Genomic DNA, 16,400 nt, shown 5'->3' on the forward strand with positions numbered 1-16,400 from the left:
TCAATAGAGCTTCTGTCGGAAAGTGACAGACGGGTTCCGGATGTTTCCCTGTACTTGGAACAGAACACAGGTCTCTGAGTCTCCACAGAGCGATGTGCAAATCACAGTGGTTAGCTGACTAAGGAGCCTCTCCCTGGAGAGCAGTGTGGCTGGCAAACACAGGTGCTGCCATCCACAAGGCTGTGGAATGCACCCAAATACAGTCAGACATTTATTCAGTAAACAGTAAATGCATAAAATAAATTACCTTGAGAAGGCCGTATGTGCTCCAGATGTGTGGCTAATGTGAGCAGAATGGACCATTCAAAGTATCTTCACAGGAACACAGGGCTCCAGGCCACATACAACACACACACACACACACACACACACACACACACACACACCATCGTCATCGTCATCATCATCATCATCCAACATCACTATGTAGAGTTCTCTTTTGTTTGACAAGTATGTTGGTTTGTGCATCCAAACCCAAATGCAGACAGGCATTCACTTTACAGCCTTGGATGTATTCATGTGTGTTTGCATGTGGACTTTTTCCTTCCTTTTTCCTTTCTCACCATAAGGGCATTGCTGAGTCTTCAAGAGCAGAGGAAGAACCAAACTCCTTGCATAACTGCACTTGGCAGGGGATGCTCATCTCAGCTGCTTCTGTACTCCTGGGTCAGACAACAGTAACCAGACCCAGGGTCCTGTTAGACATCACTGTCACCTCCTGCAAGAGGCTCTTTACACAGTCTGTGGTGGTTTGAAAATGCTTGGCCCAAGGAGTGGTACTGTTAGGGGGTGTGACCTTGTTAGAATAAGTGTGGCCTTGTTGGAGGAAGTGTATTGCTGTGAGACTGGGCTTTGAGACCCTTCTCCTAGCTGCCTGGAAGACAGTCTTTTCCTGGTTGCCTTCAGATAAAGATGTAGAACTCTCAGCTCCTCCTGCACCATGCCTGCCTGGATGCTGCCATGTTCCTGCCTTGATGATAATGAACTGAACCTCTAAACCTGTAAGCCAGCACCAATTAAATGTTGTCCTTTATAAGAGTTGCCTTAGTCATGGTATCTGTTCACAGCAACGGAAACCCTAACAAAACCTCCAAGAAGCTAGGGGCAGGGAGCACCATGAAAATCCCAGATAACCTGCGTATTCAGTCTAGGTGTTCAGTTTAAAACACACAAATGACAGACCTCAAGCAAAAATACTATGTGAGAGCCAGGCTCTGAGGCTGCCTTGCCCAGGACACAAAACTTCCTCAGTCCATCTGCTTACAGAGGACAGGGCGACAGAGACTGCAGACTGTGTTTAGGTTGGGCAGGGACCACTGATCACCTGTGGGCACAGACAAAGGGCAAAGATGGAGGAGGTCTCTACTAGTCACCAAACTTAGGCCTCCACTCCTAGAAGGCCTGGGGCTACCACCACAGACCTGATCACTGTCTCTCCTCCTGGCCCAACAGTCGCCAGACACTTAGAAACCCAACTTGGGGGAGAGGTACAGAATTCCCTTGTCCAGAATTCCTGCCTGCCTTTGTGATTTGTTTGTAAAGGAAAACAAAAAGACACAGTATAATCTTCTCTACCTGAAGTGCAAGGCTAAGGCGGCTGACGCCTGCTGTGAGGAGCCCCTCTACCATACACAGATGTGTACTTTCCACCTGGGGCTTGTCAGATCAACCTGTCCATCTGTTCTCACTCTCCCGCAGGATCAGATCAATGGCAGCCCTGCAGATGCTGGCAGCCATGGTTGCAATCCCCAGGCCCCTGAGGCTTTCCTTCCTCACTCAGGGCCAAGATAAACTGTCTCTGCCAGACTGAGACACCGGGAAGTTCTTTGACAAAGTCACTCCAACACTGAGAAGCAGCTCAGAGCACAGTCCCAGCACCCCACCCCCACCCCCACCCCCCCACCCCCGCCATCAGGTGCGGGGGAGGGGGGCTTTCTAAACACTTGTTTCTCAGCCAAGCAGGTCGGTGAAATACAACTCTGAAAATGACAGGGGCACAGAATGAGTCACAAAACTAGCTTCTCCGTCGTCTACAACACTGCTTTTGTTGGGAACAGGAGGCATCCATGCCCCAAATCTGTCGTGGAGATGTAGAGAAAAGGGACACAGGAGGAGAAAAATGAAAAGGACAAAGTGGCTGTACCATTTCCAAAAGTCAATTAATTCTTTTCTTGTGGGTCTCCCTGACCACGGTTGCTGTCAAGCTCTTGAATACAGGCAGGACCTGCCCTAGCTCCAGGAGCAGCTGTGCCATAAAGTTTGGTGAATCCTGTTCATTAATGATGCTTTTGCAGCAGACAGACAGGCATCTGTGGATAAATGGAGCTACCCTTGATCTCAAGCCTACGCCTCAGAGAAGCAGGCAGAGCCCTCTGTCTTCATTAAAGGAGGTCTATGTGACAATTGTCAGAGTAGTCAGGGACCCATCCAGAGCATCGTATTGAATTCTTTAAAGTCACCATCATGGTAGCCCTGTTTGCACACACACATACATACACACACACACCACACCTCAACGCCCAAGTCACCTGGGAAGAATCAATGTCTGCTGGGTGTCTTGTCTTTGCTGTCGGGGGCGGGGGGGGGGGGGCGAATACACAATCATGCTTGAATCTTTCAGTAGCTCATCCTTACACACTGAATCCCTATCCAGGAAGGCCCCTGGGTCCAGCTCCCTACAGCTGGCCACTGAGTCAGTAGACTCCATTCCAAGGGCTTTAACGGCTGCCCAGTCAGCAGACCCTTCAGAGGGCCGAGGGTCAGGGACACTGGGATGAGGAAGGGTCTTTTGCTGCTTCTTCTTGGTTCAGACAAAGGACCTGTGCTCCCTGGGGGCCATGGGGCAGACCAGCACCCGGCTGGAGCGGGGGAGGGGGGGGGTGGGGCCGGGGGGGGGGGAGGGGAGGACTGCCAACTGCAGGACTACCCTGAGGAGGCAGCAGCAGCTACTGTTGTAGTGGAGAAGGTTCATCACTTCCTCATAAGGAGGTAATAAATAGTTTGGCAAAAACCTGAACTAAAATGGCAGCGATGAGTAATTGTGAGCTTCCTGGTAGGCCATCAATTTGATTTCATGCTGTCATTGCTGGGTCTGAAGGCAGTGCCTGGGCTCAGCATTGCCTGGGCTCAGCGTTGGTGGCAGACACAGCAGCACCGCCGGAAGATGATGATGGTCCACATCAGTCAGAAGCCAACATTGTCCCCAAGAGAGTGAGAAAAGGCTGGACGCCACGTGTTTTCCTCTGCCTGTGGAGCAGAGGCAGTAACTGAGACCCTGGGATGCCAATAACTCCCTAGGCAAGGACTTATACCAGAATTCAGAGCTGCAGCACTGAGACTGTTCACTGCAGTGTCCAGTGTAGAGTGCCCCTGCCCCTGCCCCTGCTCTTCCTGTTCCTCCACCATGGCACTGTCACCCTCCTCCTTCTTTTCTTCTTCCCTCTGCTTCCTTCTTCTCTCAAGAATCTGTTTTGAACAAAAGGAGGAGGAAACAATGAGTTCACATGTGCCATGCTGTGTCCAGAAGAAACTGGTGACTTGTACTTAGGCAACACCTTTGGCTGTTACATTCTTTCTGGCTTGTCTTCTGCAGTGATCCATGAGCCTTGGGAAGAATTTGAGCAGTATGTCTGTTCTATTCAAGGCTCAGCATTTTACAGTATCTTCCTGTCTAACCCTGGCCAGTTGTGAGGCTTTGTGTTAACAATCACACATTACAAAAAGAGGTTTCTCCAATGAGGCTTTATTTGTATAACGATAACTCATTAGGAATTGGTTTCATACTATGTCCACTGAGCTGAACAACAGTAAGAGGTTGTCCACTAGAGGTTAGGAGCTACCTAGCCATAGGGTTTTGGCCTAAAAATGGTAACAAATTAGTGTTTTATCTTGTGGTTTTGAACATAAATCCAAACGGAAAGTGGCTGTGTTACCTCACTCACAATGAGTCTTTCTAGCTCCATTCATTTCCCTGTGAATTTCTTCATTTCATTTTGCTTAATTAATATTCCATTGTGTAAATACAGCACATTTTCATTATCTCTTCCTTGGTTGATAACATCTAGATTGTTTTTATTTCCTGGTTATTGTCAATAGAACAGCAGTAAATATAAATGAGCAGAGGTTTCTTTATTAGGGTATGGAATTCTTCAGGTGGATGTCCAATAATGGCATACCTGGATCATGTCACAGATATATCTTGGGTCATCTATATTTCAACCCTACACAAAGAACTACAGGAAACTAAGGAATGCTGAAAGTGGAGAAGTCATCTTTCCCAAGGAAGAACACACCAATTGATTATCTAATATCAAATGGTCAGTCTTTAGAATGGATACATTCAAGTAACAATATACAGCAGCTCTTATTTATGTATTTAAGAATAATATACATATGTGCACATGCATGCATGTGTGTGTCTGTGTTCATGTGTGTGTGTGTATGTATGTGTGTAAGATTCACTAAAGAAAAGGCCACTAAAATCATGAATAAGACAAGGATGTTCACTTTCCTCCCTCCCATCCAACATAATATTTGAAGTATTTATTAGAGCATCAAGACAGATAAAACTTAATGTTATCTTTTCAATTTCTGTGAAAAACCACATTAGAAGTTTTATGAAGATGATGTTGAATCTGTAGAATGTTTTTGTCAGGATAGCCATTCACTCACTACTAATCCTACTGATCCATGAGCCTGGGAGGTCTTTCTATCCTCTGATGTCTTCTTCAACTTCTTTCTTCAAAGACAAAGTTGTTGTTTTTTTTTTTATCATACAAGTCTTCCACTTGCTTGATTAGAGTTACTCCAAGATATTTTATCTGAGACTATTGTGAATGGTATTACTCCTTGACAGCTTTCTTGGGTGTTTGCCGTGTGTATAGAGGAAAGCTCCTGACCTTTATGAGTTAATTTTGTATCCTGTTACTTTGCTGAGTGTGTTTATCAGCTAGAGGAGTTTCTGCTGGACTTTTTAGGGATTCTTGTGTACAGAATCAGCTTCTGAAAATAAAGACATTTTGACTTCTTCCTGTCTTATTTGCATCCCCTTTATCACCATCACTTGTCTTACTGATCTGGTCCATACTTAAAGTATTATGTTCAACGGAGGGAGGACAGTGAACATCCTCATCTTGTTCCTGATTTTAGTGGTCTCTTTTCTTCTTATTTCTTTAATGGATTTAAATGGGCTTACATATATGTGTGTGTGTGTGTGTATACATATATGTACACACTCGTATACACATATTCCTACATACACAAATGTTACCTGCTCAGTCTGTATAATGATACTTGTATGTATATTTTCAGAGCTGACCACTTGGTATTGTATAGCCAAGTGTTCTTCCCTGGGGAAGAACACTTCTTTTACTCTCAGCATCCTTTAGTTGCCTGTAGTTCTTTATGCAGAACTGATATTTCCCAAGCTTTCTTCCTTCCACATTAGCATGTCTATAGGTGTCATCTTTGTTCAGCTTATGTTTAGACAATCATGTAGGTAAACATTCATGTATAGAGTTTCTGACATTTCTAGGAGACACAATCTCACAGCAAACTCCTTGTTCCTCAGGCTCTTATGATCAACACACACACACACACACACACACACACACACACACACGCACACACACACACACACACTTCTATAATGATCTCAGAGCCTAGCAGTTGGGACTGTGCTCCAAGATCCATGACTTCGCTAGCCCTGAGTTGTTGGCCAGGTTTTTAATAACAGGTATGATTTTCCTTCTTGTTCAGCAGGTTCCATCCAATTAGAGCATTTTTGGCTACCAGCAAGGTCTGTATGCCACTACTGAACTCTTACAGTTATTGTGCCATGCTGATTATTGCTGTGTTCATAGGCACCATAGCTGGGCAGGACTGTTGGTTGCCTCCCTCTGGGAGTTTGCATGGTACATTCTTGTACCATGAAAGTTAGTCCTCAGGGAGAAGGCATTCAGCTCAGTTCTAGCTCAGGGGCTTCTGGGCCCTGCATCTGAAGTACAGGGTATCTTCTGGCTCTGGTGTGAAAGCAGGGAGTGAAGGAACCTGGGTAAATAACTTGCAGTTCTCTGGGAATCTACTAGATAACTCTGACCAACACCTCTAAAGAAGTAGAAGATCTTTGGCTCTTGAAGGGAGCATTTTCAGCCCAGATGGGATATTTTACTTTAAATTATATATGTATTTTTATATACCAATGTAAGTGTTTTATAGGTAGCTGTCTAATGGTGTGGTTCCTTATGACTTTTCAGACATCCTTACTGTTATTTGACCTGATCCTTCTGTCTCCAGTTTTCCCAGCAAAATTTGCTGAAGATGCTGGGTTTTTTTCCCACCTTCTGTTTTTGACATCTTTGTCAAATATTAAATGGCTGAAATTAGGGGTCTTGTGTTTGGATCTTTGATTTTGTGTTTCACATTTTTTTTCTTCCTGTGGCTCTGTAATATCTTGAGAAATAGAATGGTACTCCCTATAGCACTGTCCTTTTTTGGCCATCTAGATATTTTGTAGTTCTGTAAGAATTTTAGGATAATTTTTTTCTGTGAAGAGTGAGATGGAGACTTGGAATGAGACTGAATTGAAATGATCAAGAGCTTTTGGTGACATCATCATTTACACAATATTAACCCCACCAATCCATGTGCAATGGGATGTGCTTCCATTTTCCAGTATCTTTCTCTCTTTTTGCACAGGTTTAAAGTTTTCATTGTAAAGGTAGCTTAGTCTCCTTGGTTAGATTTACTTCTAGATATTTTATTTTCTTCGAGACTATTGTGAATGAGAGTGTGTCTGTGATCTCTTTCTACCTGTTTGTTGGTGGTTGTCTTAGTTAGGGCTTTACTACTGTGAAAAGACACTATGACCAAGGCAACTCTCATAAGGACAACGTTTAATTGGGGCTGGCTTACAGGTTCACAGGTTCAGTCCATTATCATCAGGCAGAAACATTGCCGAATCCAGGCTGGCATGGTGCAAGGAGGAGCTGAGAGTTCTACATCTTGATCTGAAGGCTGCTAGCAGAAGACTGACTTCCAGGCAGCAAGGGTGAGGGTCTTAAGCTCACTCCCAGGGTGACACACCTACTCCAACAAGGCCACACCTCCTAACAGTGCCACTCCCAGGGCCAAGCTTATACAAACCATCACAGTGGTGTACAGAAAAGCTATTGATTCGTGCAAGTTCATTCTGTATCCTGCCAAATTAATAAATTTGTGCATGGGTTCTAGAAGTTTTCTGGTAGAGTTTTTGAAACTCTTATATATAACACCATGTCATCTGTGATAGATACAATCTGACTTCTTCACTTCCTATTGATATCCCTTTTATTTCCTTCTCTTGCCTTATTGCTCCAGTTAGTGCTTTGACCACAGTATTGAAAGAGAGTGGACATAGTGGACACTCCTCTCTTATACAGGATGTTAGTGGGATTGCTTCAAGTTTTTCCTCTATTTGGGATGATGTTGGTTGTAGGTATCTAGTATTTAGCTATTACTATGTTGAGGCATGTTTCTTCTAGTTCTATTTTATCCAGGACTTTTATCAAGAGATCATGTTGGATTCTGTTAAAGACATTTCTGCCATTTATTGAGATGATCAAGTGATTTTTGTCTTTTTCTCCACTTATATGGTTTATTACATTTATGACTTGAATTTCAGGGATAAAGCCAATGTTATCATAGTTAGTAATCATTTTTATGTATGTGTGTATTCTACTTGCAAGTATTTTATTAGGCATTTAGAATTTATAGTCATCAGGGTTATTGGCCTGTAGTTTTCTTTTTAAATTGTGTCTTTACCTGGTTTGGTTTTAGAGTGATACTGGCTTCACAGAATGTGCTTAGGAGCATATATCTCTCTATATAGCTCTCTCTCTTTCTCTCTCTCTCTCTCCCTCTCCCTCTCCCTCTCCCTCTCCCTCTCCCTCTCCCTCTCCCTCTCCCTCTCCCTCCTACTCCCATTTCTGCTCATTCTCTCTCCCTCTCATCCTTCTCCTTCTCACTCTCTCTCACTCTCTCTCCCTCCCTCCCTCTCTCCTTCTCCCCCCACCTCTCTGGCATCTGTTATTTATTTACTTATTTACTTCTTTGTTTATGTATTTGTTTGTTTGTTTGTTTGAAAGCTTAAGACAGATTACCTGGAGATCTCCTTTGAAAACCTGGGAATCCACCTGAGCCTGGACATTTTTTTTTAACTTGAAGCCTTTTGATTACTATTTCAATTTCCTTTGCTAGGGTCTGTTTAGGTTGTTTTCTTCTTTCTTTAATTTTGGTAATTTAGTTGAATCTAGAATTCATTGATTTCTTTTAGGATTTTCAACTTAATGAATTACTGGTTTTTAATGTATTCCTTTTTATATTATTCTTAACTTCTTTATTAGTGTTTGTTGTGATTTTTCCCAGCTCAATCCTGATTCTGTTCATTTGGGTCCTGCCTTTCTTTTGTTTAGTTGGGCCAACAGCCTGCCAATGTTGTCTATTTCCTCAGAGCCGCAGCTCTTAGACTTTTTGATTCTGTGTACTGTTTTCTGTTTTATTGATTCCTGCTCTGGTTTTTATTACTTCTTGCTGTTTTGGACTTGGTTTGTTTCTGCTTGTCCAACTTTTTAGTTGTATCATTAATTCATTTATTTGTGCTCTTTCTGATCGTTCTGTTGATGTTTTATTTATCTATATAACTGGTTTTCAACCTTTCTAATGCTGCAACCCTTTAATATGGTTCCTCATGTTGTGGTGACCCCCCAACTATAAAATTAATTTTGTTGCTGCTTCATAAAAATAATGTTGGTACTATTATGAATTGTAAATATCTGTGTTTTCCAGTGACATAAGGACTCAAGACTTTGCCCTAAATTCATCCCCTGAACACACAAAGTAATATTTCCCCCAGCAAGTAAAACTCCATAAATCATTAGATTATGAGACAACGAAATGTGGAACTTATTTAGTCTTTTGCTGTATTTTTCACAAGAACATCAATGTCACAGTAAAACAGATTCAAACACACAATTACACATATGTTAAAAGTCTACTCAGATAAGGTACACTGATGTGACAGTAACATTTACAATTCATTGGCAGTTAATTCAGTAACAAGGAAAGTAGCCACAGTCTCCTGAAGGTTCTTTCTGGCTAGTGCTATTTAAATATCATCCACACTGAAAACTCAAGTTCTCATTTTATAACCTCCAGAAAAAAGTGTGGGAACAAAGACAAGAAACAAGGGGAAGGGGAGTTAATAACTTAACACAAACTGTCACAAAGTTTGTTTCTAGCGCTGACAAAGCAGGACATTTTACTTAGTAACTGACACTGACATAAAATTCCCACCAGGCACTTAACTTCTTCATTCACCCAACCCCCAACATAAAAGACTTCCGACTTCTGGTAATCCATTGCACATAAAGAAAGGTAAGGACATAGGAAGGAGGAACAACGGCATAAAGAACAGAGTTGGTTTGGTTTTCAAGTCAAGCTGGCCGAAAGTCCCTAGTTCAAGTCCCAGATTTGCTCTTTAGTTTATGGGTGTGACCTTGATCCAGTCTTTCAACCACGATTTCCTCTTCTTCAGGGCTCACTGGTGTAAGTCATCTGTCCCAAAACACTGGAATGTCAGTTTCTTTTTTAATACAATAAATATTAACAGGATTTATGTCACAGCATCAAATGGAGAAACCCATGAGATTTATAAAGCGCTGGTACAGTGACTGATCATGGTACATGCTTAATTGTAAGTTATTGGCACTAACTAGCAGCGACCAAACCTGAAAACAGTTTGAAAACTTTTTCAAACGTCGGTATGTAAAGCTGTTACCCACCAAATAGAAATTGCTCAAGTATGCATATATTTATTCCACAGAAATCTAATAGTTTCTATATCGGGATTTGCTAAAGCAATAAATGAATCCTGAATTGTGGAAACGGACCTAATCTACGACAAGGCATTCAGCAGACTCCAAGCTTTTCTACTTCAAAACAGGCCTTAAGCACGGGGCGACTGGCTGCCCAGTCTCCCCTTCAAGCGACCCCGGGCTGTCAGGGAATCAGGGAATCCCACTCCTCCTTGCACAGGGGGAGGACAGAGACAGCCTCGGGAAGGGGGGCGGGGGGGCTGCGTTGGGGAAAAACTCGCATCCCTGGACCTAGTCGTCCAGATCCACCTCAAGCACGATGGACCCGGGTAGCTGGTTGATGTCTAGGGGCTCAGGGGGCGAATCTCTAAGGAATTCGAAGGGATCGGGGACCCTCGGACAGTCCGCTTTGCGGCTTTCAGCCTGATGCTGGGCGGACCACGCAGTGATGCTTCCAGCCCGGAGAGTGTCGCCGGTAGCTTCAATGAAGGAACACTCTGAGGAAGGAGAGGTGGGCCTGGAGCCGATCACTGGCAGGGGCTGCTCTGGGGCCTGGCAGTAGCCAGCATCCAGTGGCTGCAGCAGCAAGCCACCTCCCCCAACAGGTCCTCCGCCGCCGCCGCCGCTGCTGCGTGGCGGCTGGCTGCAGTAGGTGTAGTCGGGAAGCTCGTCGTCCTTCCAGTTGCACACTAGGTCGGGGGCCAAGGGATGCTCCGTCTGTGGCGGCAGCCCCTGGAAGAGCTGCACGGCGGCCGGCGGCCCCAGGAAGCGCAGCGGCCCCATGCTGGCCACGAAGAGGCTCCGGCCCTGCTGCTCCCAGGCGGCGGCGGCAGCCAGCCCCAGCTCCTTGCAACGGGTGGCGGGCGACGAGGCCGAGGAGGCGGCAGCGGCGGCGGCCGACGACAGCAGGAAGCGGCGGGCCGCGGCGGCGCAGTCTTCGGCCGCCAAGGCCGCGTAGCGCGGCTCTAGGTGCTGCAAGGGGGAGGTGGCGTAGGCCCCGTCCCGCGGCAGCGGCGGCGACAGCGGCGGCTCCTCCTCTGGGCCGGCGGGGGCGGGCCCGCTGGGGCTGTGCACGATGAAACAGAGCATGCAGGGCCCGCGGAAGAAGCAGTCCCGGTTGCGGGCCGCCGCCGCCGCGGGCTGTGGGGACGACTTGGTCGGCGTCCGGCCCGGCAGCCTGATGAGAGGGCGCCGGCGGCGACACCAGCTGCAGCAACGAGGCTTCTTCTGGCTCGCACGGTTCCGAGGCTCCTTCGAAAGAAGGTGGCCCATAAAGACGGCCCTAGGAGGGCGAGCCGGAGAGAACGGGATGGAGGCCCGCGAGGCAGGCTCCGATGGCCGGTCAGGCCGCTGGCAGACCGGGCCTGTGCCCCGCTGCGAGCCGCTCCGCGCTGCGCACCTGGCCGCCTCGACGGCCCGGTGGGCGACAGCCGCTGGGTACCTAGGCGGGCCGCAGGCGGGCTACATACTTCGGGCCCAGAAGCCTGGAGAAAGCTGAGCCCGAGCTCTGGGGACTCGAGGGAGGCAGCGAGTCGGGTCGCTAGGCCTCTCGGTCCGTTCAGGCAGCGCGCTGGTGGGGGCAGCGGCTGTCCTGCTCAGACCACTTTATCTGCAGCTCCGCCAACGGCGCGTGTGCCTGCGACACAACAGGAGCCGCAGGAGCACACCACCCACTCCAAGAGGGGGCGGAGCCGGCCTTGGGGGCGCGCCGGAGGGGGGGGGGAGGAGGGGGGGGTGCGGGGGCGGAGGGGGGCAGAGGGATGGCTCACCTGCTTGGGTTGCCAGCCCGACAAAAGGCTAGCTAGTGGCCCGCCCCCCTGCTCAGAGGTTCTTTAGGGGCCTGAAGCCCATGCCGCTCTTCTGAGGTGGGCCTTTTTTCTCAGTTTTCCAAATGTAGGCACTGAAAGCTATCAGTTTTTCTCCTAGGACTACTTGCACACTGTATCTCAGATGGGTTTCGTGTTGTGTTTTCCTCCAGTTCCCGGAAATGTTCTGTTTCTCTTTGGGATTTCTTCTTTGGCCCATTCATCATTCAGTCATGTGTTGGTTAATCTCCAGGAGTTTGTGGACTTACTGGAAATCTGTCTGCTGACAGTTTGAAGTTGTGGTGTGTTATGATCAGAGAGGATGCTCGCTGTCATTTTAATCTTCCTGAGATTAGACCTTTGCTTTGTATCCTAGGATGTGCTCTGTTTTGGAGACCCGTCCCTGTGCTGCTGAGTAGAAGGCCCTTTGGTGTTTGTGTGGAATATTCTATAGGTATCTCCTAAGTCCATTTGGATGGATGATAACCATCTAATTCTCAGGGTGCTGTCTGCTGTCTGCCCAGGTGACTTGTCTATTGGAGAAACTGGAATGAATGGGACATTGTACTCACATAGAATGAACAGGTTGGTGCCAGGCTGTGTCTTTCAGTCCGCTAGTATGTTTTTAAATGAAATCGGGTGAGCCCGTGTTTGGTGCGTATATGTTTAGGATAGTAATGTCTTGCTTAATTGTTCTCTTGGTTAGAATTAAGTGTCCTTCTTTGTCGCTTCTCATTAACTTGGAAGTCTATTTTGACTTATATTAGAACAGCAATGCCAGTTGCTGCCTTGCCCCCTGTCTCGTTTGACTGGAGTTTCTTTACCCATCCTGTCACTCTAAAGCAGTGTCTAGTGTCAATCTCTTTAAAACTGAAACTGTGTTTCTTGTAGGCAACAGATAGATGGATTTTGTTTCTTGATCCCTTAAGCCAGCATGTTGTTTAATTGGAGAAGTGAGGTCATCAATATTTAAAGTTAATATTTAAAAGTCTGTGCTGACTGGAGCCATTATGTTGTTGATTTTTGGTGGTATTATGTTCTTGGTACTTTGTGCTTTTGTGATGATGGCTTTGTTTTTCTTTCAACAGTATCTTAGCTACCTCATTTCTCTCTGCAGCCTGACATACAGCTTCCTGTATTTTCTTTGGGTGTTGTTTGTGGGATATAAAAATGTCAGGCTGTGTATAGCATGGGGAATTTTTCTTTCTTTCAGCTACCACAGATAGTTTCCCTGGACACATTAGTCTAGGCTGTCATTGTGTGGACATTTTTAGCACTCTTACTGCATTGTTCCAAGATCTTCTGGCTTTCCAAATTTCCACTGAGAAATCCTTTGTTATTCTAATACGTTTTCCTTTTGAGTGACTTGCTACCTTTCTTTTGTAGCTTTCAATACACTTCCCTTGTTCTGTGTACTTAGTGTTTTAACTAGCATACACTGTGAGTATTTCTGGTCCGGTCTATCTGGTGTTCTGTGTGCTTCTTCTATTTGTATGGGTGCATCTCTCCTTAGTTTGGGGACTTGTTGAAAGAGGGAGCCACATTCCAGACCCACCAAGCAGAACTGACAAGCTTTGGCCACATGGATCTGGCTTTAGAGTCAAGGATACAAGAAAGGAGTTATGGAATCTCCCTCCATGGCTAAGGAAAGCCACTGAGGCTAGGCTGGTCTCAGGGGTGTCCCTGCATGGAGGACATTGCAGATGAGCCATCGCGTGCTGCTGTGAAGGTGAAGCCTGGATTGGGTTGGAGAGCCCAAGGGGTTGGAGATGCCAGAGTCATGGGATCCATGCCAAGGATAGCTGAACGTTGGGTGTGAAATCATCCTCAGAGGGCGAGAGAGAGAGAGAGAGAGAGAGAGAGAGAGAGAGAGAGAGAGAGAGAGAGAGAGAGATGAGTTGCAGTCAACAAAGCTGAAAGGAGTTGGGGGTCTAAGGAGCTCTTTGACATCAAACATAGAGATGCAGAAATTTGGTATCAGAGCTGTTGCTTTCTGGTTTTCATTTGGTGCAGTATTTCCTCACTGTGCTCCCTTTCCCCTCTTTTAGAATAGTAGACTGAGATCTCTACAAGAAGAAGAAGAGCAGAAGGAGGCCTGGAAGACAGATGTGGGACATGTGCTCCTGTGGTAAATAGAGTCAGTAGCACTGTAGTTATGGGTCCAGTACACCTCTCTCGAAAGGTTGCAGGGATGGGTGGATTTGGCAGTATGAGTCTAATGTCTCTGGCTAGAGAAGGGACTACATGTGCTTAGGAGGATGGGTCCAGTGGGTGTGGTAGATGAAGTTGGCAGCATAACTATAGGCTTTGACTATGTGTGGGGAATGGAGAGGCTCAGTTGAGGCAAGGGCATGGGTAGATGGAGTTAAAAGGACAAACCTGAGCTCTGTTCTTGCAGGGGAACAGGAGTACATGCACAGGACACATCTGCTGAGATCTTTAATGAACTGTCATATTTCCTATGCAGATGGTCATGCCACTATAAAAAAAATCTAGTTCCTTTTATGTATATGAATGATTTACCTACATGTTATATATGTGTACCATGTGTGTGCAGAGTCAGTAGAGGAAATCACAACTTTAGAAGTAGAGTTAAATACCAGATGAGCTGCCATGTGAGTTCTGGGAACCAAATCCGAGTCCTTTGTAAGAGCAGTGTGTACCCTGAACCACAGCACCATCTCTTCATCCACTGATCTTGTCACTTTTAACAGTAGTATTATTTTTGTAATTCTAGGGATCTGTCCCAGGACCTGGCCCATTCTAAGAAAAGATTCTGACACCATGGAAGGAGGTATGCTGCTGCTGTTCTAATATATTTTGTTGTGACATATATACATACACATACTATGTTTTAGCCATGACTATATCCCATCTTTATGTTGTATCCCCTCCCACTCCTTTTATTCCCAGTGATTTTCTCAACTAATCTTCTTCCTATTTTCATGGGTTTGGGGATTTTTGTCTTGTTTTTGTCAACCCATAACTTTAATTAAGGTTACCTTGAGGAGCATGTGTTGGGGACTGATTTAACAAATCCCCACCTGCCCAACTATTTTCATCACCATCACTATCAAGTACCCTGTTTTTGTTCCCTCCAACCACTCCTGATCCCAATACTGAGGTAGAACCTACCCAACTCCAGTGTCTTAGGGTTTTACTGCTGTAAACAGACACTATGACCAAGGCAACTCTTATAAAGGGCAACATTTAATTGGAGCTGACTTACAGGTTCAGAGGTTCAGTCCATTATCAAGGTGGAAACATGGCAGCATCCAGGCAGGCATGGTACAGAAGGAGATGAGAGTTCTACATCTTCATCTGAAGGCTGCTAGCATAATACTGGATTCCAGGCAACTAGGATGAGGGCCCTAAAACCCACACCCACAGTGACACACCTACTCCAACAAGACCACGCCTCCTATTAGTGCCACTCCCAGGGTATACAACCATCACATTCCACTCCTTGGCCAACATAGGTTTGTTCAAACATATGAGTCTATGGGGGGCATACCTAAATATAGCATAAAGCAAAATACATTTAGTCCAACTTCCAAAGTCCCTATAATCTTTGGAAGTCTCAACAAGGTTAAAAGTCCAAAGTTCAAAGTCTCTTCTGAGATTCATCCATTCACTTAACTGTGGTCCCCAAAGCAAGACAGGAAACCAGCTGGATGAAGTCTAAACTCTGCATCTCCGTGTCTGATGTCAAAGCAGTCTTCAGATCTCCAACTCCCTTTTCATCTTTTTTGACTGCAATAAACTTCTTTTCATGGGCTAGTTCCACACCCTGTTAGCAGCTTTCCTCAGCAGATAGCTCATGGCTCTGGAATCTCAAACATTTTGAGATCTCCAAGGCAACTTCAATGTTCCAGCTTCTTGTGTCAATGTGTGGGATCTACACATGTCTGGACTCCTCCAAAAGGTTGGCATCACTTCTCCAGCTCTGTCCTCTAGCATTCTAAGCTCAGGTTGATCCACTCCTCTAGCCATGGCTGTTCTTGGTGGTCATCACATGGTACTGGCATCTCCAATAAGCTGTGGTCTTCCCTTGCAACTAGGCAAGATGACCAATAGCCTCTCATAGGCTCTCTTCATGGTGCCAAACCACAAATCCTTTTCATGACTCCTTCAGTCCTGGGTTGTCAACTACAATTAAGGCTGCATCTTCACCAATGGCTTTCCTTGGCCTCTCACAGTACCAAGCATCAGCTGATCTACATGTCCCCTTCATGCCTTCAAAACCAGTACTGCCTGGGTGACTCATACACATTACTAAGTACATCTGCAGCATGAGATACAACCTCGGCTATCTCTGGAACACAGCCTCTGTGCTCACAAAAAACACTTCCCTGAAGATTTCACCTCAGTGATGCTGGTCTCTTCTTAATCACTGCTACTTTCTTAGCTCCAGCTATCCAACATCAATTGTCCCAGTAGTCCCTTCTATTTTTCACTCTAAAGCCAAAGCCACATGGCCGAAGCTGCTGAGTTCTGCTGCTTGCAGGAGCTGGAACATGGCCCCCTTGTTAAATTACATTATCACTAGTTTTCTGTTTTCCACCTGCTTCTCTACCTAAACTTGGCTGTCCCAGATCTTGTTCTATACATTGACCTGAGTTCAGAGATCTGAATTCCTGTCTCCAGGGATTAAAGGTGTGTACCACCATGCCTGGATCTAATGTAACTGGGTAGGATCTTTGCCCCAAAGTCACACTCCCTTAATCTGGTCTCCTCTAGAACA

General features: G+C 45.8%; 1 long non-coding RNA gene and 2 pseudogenes across 2 annotated transcripts in view; 1 reads left to right on the plus strand and 2 right to left on the minus strand.

Annotated features, from left to right (window-relative positions):
* LOC110287048 (WW domain binding protein 1-like pseudogene) lies at positions 1–3,180 on the minus strand (annotated as a pseudogene).
* Positions 3,181–8,941: 5,761 nt separating this feature from the next.
* Positions 8,942–11,507, minus strand: LOC110287370 (F-box/LRR-repeat protein 17 pseudogene; annotated as a pseudogene).
* Positions 11,508–13,300: 1,793 nt separating this feature from the next.
* Positions 13,301–16,400, plus strand: part of LOC115030063 (uncharacterized) — a 215,673-nt gene continuing 212,573 nt past the window's right edge. The window contains exons 1-3 of one of the 2 annotated variants that reach the window (XR_015047198.1): positions 13,301–13,385; positions 13,705–13,793; positions 14,394–14,450. This is a non-coding gene — a long non-coding RNA (uncharacterized LOC115030063). The remainder of the gene's footprint in view (positions 13,386–13,704; positions 13,794–14,393; positions 14,451–16,400) is intronic. The other variant, XR_015047199.1, reaches the window with a different exon arrangement.

The sequence above is a fragment of the Mus caroli genome, unplaced genomic scaffold (genome assembly GCF_978045245.1).
Source record: "Mus caroli unplaced genomic scaffold, Mus_caroli_1 scaffold_5, whole genome shotgun sequence".
NCBI classification, from domain to species: domain Eukaryota; kingdom Metazoa; phylum Chordata; class Mammalia; order Rodentia; family Muridae; genus Mus; species Mus caroli.